The sequence below is a fragment of the Myotis nattereri genome (assembly GCF_964212035.1).
Source record: "Myotis nattereri genome assembly, chromosome: 7".
In the NCBI taxonomy this organism is placed as follows: Eukaryota; Metazoa; Chordata; class Mammalia; order Chiroptera; family Vespertilionidae; genus Myotis; species Myotis nattereri.
Window position 1 is genome coordinate 44,367,564 of NC_138082.1, and position 6,000 is coordinate 44,373,563.

At 46.9% G+C, this 6,000-nt stretch overlaps 1 long non-coding RNA gene and 1 pseudogene across 2 annotated transcripts in view; one reads left to right on the forward strand and one right to left on the reverse strand.

Annotated features, from left to right (window-relative positions):
- The window catches only part of LOC308522309, a 37,099-nt gene extending 33,786 nt beyond the window's left edge, over positions 1–3,313 (forward strand). The window contains exons 3-4 of the long non-coding RNA XR_013996231.1: positions 101–349; positions 3,033–3,313. This is a non-coding gene — a long non-coding RNA (uncharacterized lncRNA). The remainder of the gene's footprint in view (positions 1–100; positions 350–3,032) is intronic.
- Positions 1,589–2,002, reverse strand: LOC308522496 (large ribosomal subunit protein eL32-like; annotated as a pseudogene). The gene has a single exon. The product of its transcript is annotated as a large ribosomal subunit protein eL32-like (transcript).
- Positions 3,314–6,000: the final 2,687 nt, after the last annotated feature.

Consider the following 6,000-nt stretch of genomic DNA (forward strand, 5'->3'; position numbering starts at 1 on the left):
TATTATTCTAAGAAAGGTAATCAGTAAGACACTTTCTAGAATTCTATATCCTCTTAAGATAGATTATTAACATAGAAATATGTAAACCATCTTTTCTTAGAAAGTTGCACCAACTCAGAAATCTGTCAGTGGACTAAACTTCCTGGACTGACATGAAGATGACTTCGGAAGTGTTATGGATAACTAGGAAATTTAGAATACCCAGGGATGTCAATAGCCTGGATGAAGAGAAGAGGATTTCTTGAATTATAAAAACATCAGTCCTTTTTGTACCATGATGATATTGTTGGTGTGGAGCTTGAGTGAAAATGAGGGTCTAACTCATTTGGGAAATAACATCTTGAAAGAGGTAACTATTATAATGTCAAATGAATTTTATCATACAGTATTTATTGGTTAATTGTAATTTTCTACTCATCCTTTACTTTCCCACAAAATAAATGTGCTGACAATCTTTCTGCTTAATATTAAACATCCTCAATGTGTTTGGTATTGGTTAGAGCATTCAAAATATCCCTAACACAAGAAGCTCACATTCTAAAGACTTGCTTTAAAAATGACCTTCCTTATAAATATATACCTATTTTATCTACTATATTTTTTATATTTTTAATTTTTTTACATGGTGGATAGGTGAATTTTTTAAGTGGATCATTTTAGAGTTGGTATGTTGACTGGTAAGACTGATACATTTGGGTTTGAATCTGCCACTTATTTGAAAATGAAACTCAGCAAGTTCCATAATCTTACTGAGCCTCAGGCTCCTCACCTATAAAGTGATAAACCTATGATACTTAACTCCTAGGGCTGAACAGAGTAAATATGTGAAAGAGGTGGCATGCAGTAAAAGCTCAAAATTTTACCTCTTCCTTTTGGTAGATTAAAAAAAAAATAAGACAAGCCCGGCTGATGTGGCTCAGTGGTTGAACATCGACCTAAGAACCAGAAAGTCAGGGCTCAGTCCCCCGTGGGGGGGATGGGGGGGGCATGCAAGGAGGCAGCCAATCAATGACTCTCTCTCTCATTATTGATGTTTCTATCTCTCTCCCTCTCCCTTGCTCTCTGAAATCAATAAAAATGTATTTAAAAGAAAAAAATAAGACAAGAGATATGGTTTTTAAGGTATATTTTTGAGAAAGTAGGAAAGATACAAAATATAAAGGGGGTTAAGTACACCTAATCATGTCAGCTAGAATGCTTCTGAAATATGGTAGTGATTATGTAATCAGAACAAACTTGAAGATTCCTGAAATCCAGTGTTAACAGCTTAGAGACCCGGGGGGCAGGTCAAAAAGAAGGGTCACAATCACAGAAACAAAAGTTAAGTTAAAAAAAAACACACATTGATTTAGGTAAAACTATACAAAACAGCTACCTTTTTTAGATAAAAAATGGTTGAATATTGGCAATTTCATGTGGTCCACGTAATAGACGCTCAGGAGGCAAAAAAAAAAAAAGTAGTCCTTTAGGGGTGGTGCAGTTAACCAGGGCTTTGGCTGTATTTATGTATGTATGTATGTATGTATTTATGTATTTGACGAAATGTCAGATGGCAGAATTTATGATTTTAGTAACACAAATACAACATTCACACCTTCTGTCTAATCATTTCTTTGCTGCGCAGCCTGGCATTGGAATAGGTGACTCTGATGGCCAGCTGGGCTGCAATTTCCACAATGGCTTTGGGGTTGAGGAGACGTTGTGAGCAATCTCAGCACAGTAAGACTTGTTGCACATCAGCAGCACGTCAAGTACTTTGACATTATGAACCAGAAACTTCCGGAAGCCACTGGCAGCAAGTGCTTTGTTTTTTGTTGCTCCCATAACCAATGTTGGGCATCAAGATCTGGCCCTTCAATCTTCTACGCACCCTATTGTCAATGCCTCTGGGTTTCCGCCAGTTCCGCTTAATTTTGACATATGGGTTTGACTGGTGCCGGATGAACTTCTTGGTCCTCTTTTTGAAAGTCTTGGGTTTCATGAGGGGTCTGAGGGCAGCCATGGTGCCCAGTAGGAGATGGCTGCCACCTCCGTCGCTTTGGCTGTTTTTAATACAGAATGGCTAGTCTCTTGTAAATGTGAACCAAGCATTACTTAGTGGTCTCTTCTCTGTGTAGAGAAAAAGGAGGTTGAAAATGGGTGAAAGAGTTCATGCAGGTCTATAGAAGTCTTCAAGGCCCTTCGATATTCATTCGTTTCCAAAGGATTTAAGAAAATATACAAAAACACATACAGGATTTTAAAAAATTGTCTTTATTGTTGAAAGTATTACATATGTCCCCTTCCCCTCCCCCCATTCACCCCTCCTAGCCCACCCTGCCCCAGGCCCCAGACCTTCACCATGGCCTACACCATGGCCTACATGGGTTATGCATATGGTTGATCTCTCCCCACCCGCCCTCCCCTGCCTTTCCTCTGAGATTCCGCAGTCTTTTCTATGCTTCTATGTCTCTGGACCTATTTAAAAAAATATTTTCATTGATTTCAGAGAGGAAGGGAGAGGGAGAGAGATAGAAACATCAATGATGAGAGAGAATCATTGATTTGTGGCCAGCAACCCGGGAATCCAATCGTGACCTCCAGGTTCAGAGGTCTACGCTCAATTACTGAGCCACACCGGCCAGGCTCTCTGGATCTATTTTGTTCATCAGTTCATTTTGTTCATTAGATTCCACATATGATACTTGTCTTTCTCTTACTGGCTTATTTCAGTTAGCGTAATACTCTCCAAGTGAGGAAATTGAGGATGAGGGAAAAGAAAGTGACACCCAGATCTCCTACTGTGATTTAACAGTGGCCAGCACAGAGCTTCCTAAAATCATCTTTGGGAAGGAAAAAGTATAGTTTCCAGCACAGTACTTTTCTGCTAAGGAACTGCAATTCTGGATTCCTATGTAATGTAGCAGTAGGTATTATTGAGAGGGTAACCTCTGCTGAGAAAACAGGTAGCTTTTAATTAACATAAACTGTATTTCAAGGTTTGACTGAGTACTGGAATAGTTAAGAAAAGCTGTTTTGTTTTGTTTTTTCAGAGACCACTTCCATCCTTCTTAATATTCCACGGCATTCACCCTCTTAAGTGTGATCTGAGAGGGTCCTCTGAGTTTGATTGTGATGCTTTCGGCACATGTACCTTTTAAAACCATTGCATTAACAGCAGAATTGTTCTCTCTGGTAAGTTATTTTTTCTTTTCAGAAAGATTGGACGAAAAGTTTTTGCATTTTGTCAGAATGGTCTATGGACCAAAAAGTTTCAAAATGATTTCATCTATCAAGTGGTATCAATGAAGAAATAAATTGAATTTTTGTGGCCAAATACTTTCCTCTCTGTAGGTGGCTGGACTAAGACTTTGTGAAAGGGGTATGGGGGTGGTATGCTTAGACCCATAACATATGTCCCCATTCCTGGAAAAAAAAACCTCTTCTAGGGAGAGCTCTCTTCTATCCAACATCTCTATGGGCTGAGACAATGCTGTGACTGCCCTCCTCTCCGACTCTACTTGTCCTCCTCTTCAGCCCCCGTCTCTTTTTTTATTCCCTCCCCCCCAAATCAGCTTATTTCCTTTAAAACTGAAGTGTAAAATAGTACAGTGTTTACACTACTTAGCTTTTAAAGTGATTCTTGTACTTAAATATGAGACTAAAACGTGTTTTGGGAGAGATCAACCCCATTGGATTCATATCAAGTCTTGTTGTGCATGCTTGTGATTTTTAGGTCACTTCCCTGGAAGTCTATCTTTTGTACAAGTTAAGCGCCAAGGAACCATACAACTTCTCTTATCCTATGAGAATAGGTCAGAAGTATCAGTGCTTTAGAACTGGGACTCAAACTCGTGAACGGACTACAAATTCTTTTTAGTTGTCACACACAAATGTAGTTTCAGTGCTGGACTTACAACCCCATCCCTGGCACAATGTTGTCACACAAAATGTAATAATCGCAGTAACTGGATTCTTGTGTGAGTCAGATTTCTAGAAAAAGGCTGTCGTGGACAGCATTTCCATCTCTTTAACTTAACCTTTCTTGGCAATTAGATCTAAAGGTAACAGGCAGAGATAGATGTCTCTTAGTTGGCAAAACACACACAAAAAACAGCATTTTCCTCCCCATGATGACAGCAAGGTATCAAGGATGCCAAAGAGAAAAGGAGTGTTAACTTAATCTAATAAGTGAGACGAGATCTTAAAGTATAACGAAAATGTTCCAGGGGAAAAAAAATACTCGCTGAGATTCACTACTTAAAAAACGTTGGCAAGTGTTAATGGTTTTCTTTCTACGTTTGACTTGTTACCAAGACGATTAAGAAACAAGGGAATATGATTATGTGACTGGATTTTTTAAATGAAGTGTTCTGCACCTCTGAATATATATATATATTTACACATATATATTTATTTACATATACACACATGCCACGTTTTAAATGAAATATACTTAAAAGTGGCTGTCTTGGTGCCACTGGCAAGGAGGGCTCTGCTCTGCCAGGTGAATTATTTCTTTGTTTTTAAGTGCCTGCCTCCAGGGTACACAAGTGGGAGATGAACTGGAAGGAAACCTGGGACTCGGGGATGGGGCCGAGATGGCTGGGACCGAACCTACGAACTGTATGTCAGAGACAATCCTCCTCCAGCCTCGGAAGGGGTGTCTCCCCCAGTACCAGCTCCCTCCCCCCGGGCTCGCGGGGCGGGTCTGCTTCGCTCAGTGCAGCGGCGGCCGCAGCAGCAGCCCCGGGGCTGAGCGGCGGCGGCCTCCCGGCTGTGCAGGCAAGCGGCGATTCCGAGCGCGCGAGGCCCAGGGGAGATCCGGCCGAGGCTGCCGCCGGGATGGAGGAAGCGTCGAGTGGAGCTGAGCCACCGGGGAACGATTTCCTCCCCAGCTCAGCTCCGCTCCAGCTTGGCCAGGCCTGTGGCGAGCGCCTGCGAGGCGGAAGAGGCCTGCGCCTCGGGCCTGGCAGCGGCAGCCGGCAAGCAAGTCGGGCACAGCGGGGTAATAGGCGAGCTGTAGCCGCTCTCGGGAACCTACGCCGCCTAGGCCGCTCATTGTCTCTCCCCTCCACCCGGGGGGCAAACAGGAAGCGCGCAGCCGGGCCGAGCGACGGACAGGCGTCCAGACCAATGAGCACCGCCGACAGTGAGCGTGGCGGCGAATGAACGCGGAGAAGAGGGGCGGGACTTCCGGGCGGGCTGTCACCCTCTTCCCCCCTTTTGGGCTGGAGGCTCCACCTTTTGTGTTTCCCGCACAGTCAATCAAAATAGGAAAAAAAATTCCCCGGACCGCTCCGGCCGTGTCCGCCGCCGCTTCCCGCATCCTCTCCCGCCGCCGCCGCCTTCGCTCCCCACCATGTGTAAGGCGGCGGGGAGCCCCGCCTGAGGTGCCCTAAACACACTATGACCGGTACGTAGAGCCGAGAGAGCAACCCTTGCTGCTGCCGCCGCCGCCGCTGCCGCCGACCACAGCCCGCTCCGGGCCGCCGCTGCCGGCTCCCGGCCCCGAGTGTGCGACCGAGTGTCTGTGAGAGGCAGAAAGCCGCAGTCCCCTCCCCGCCAGCCACGGTCCACCCCTCCAGCCCCAGCAGCGCCGTGTCCCCTCCGGGCCCCGGGCGGGCGGCCCGGTCCGCCGGGAGCGCATCCCCTTGCGTGCGGGCGCGGGCGGCGGGCGGGCGGGCGTGTGAGTGACTGACGGTGCGAGAGGAGCGAGCGCGAGTGCGAGCGAGCGGCGCGGAGGGAAAGGGGAGGAGAGGAGAGGAGAGGGGGCAGGGGCAGCGCGGGGAGGAGGAGGAGGGATAGAGGAGGAGGAGGAGGGTTACAGCGCGGCGGGCGGGGGCAGCCGCGGGAGGGGAGGAGGGAGCCGCCGCCGCCGCCGCCGCCGCGGGGCGGGTGGGGGAGGGGAAGGGGAGTCGGCCCGGGCTTTCGGAATAATTTCGACTCGGCCCGCGGGCCCCCTCCCTCTCCTCCACCCGCCTTCCTCCCCACCCCCCCGCGCTGTGCCTGCAGCTCCTG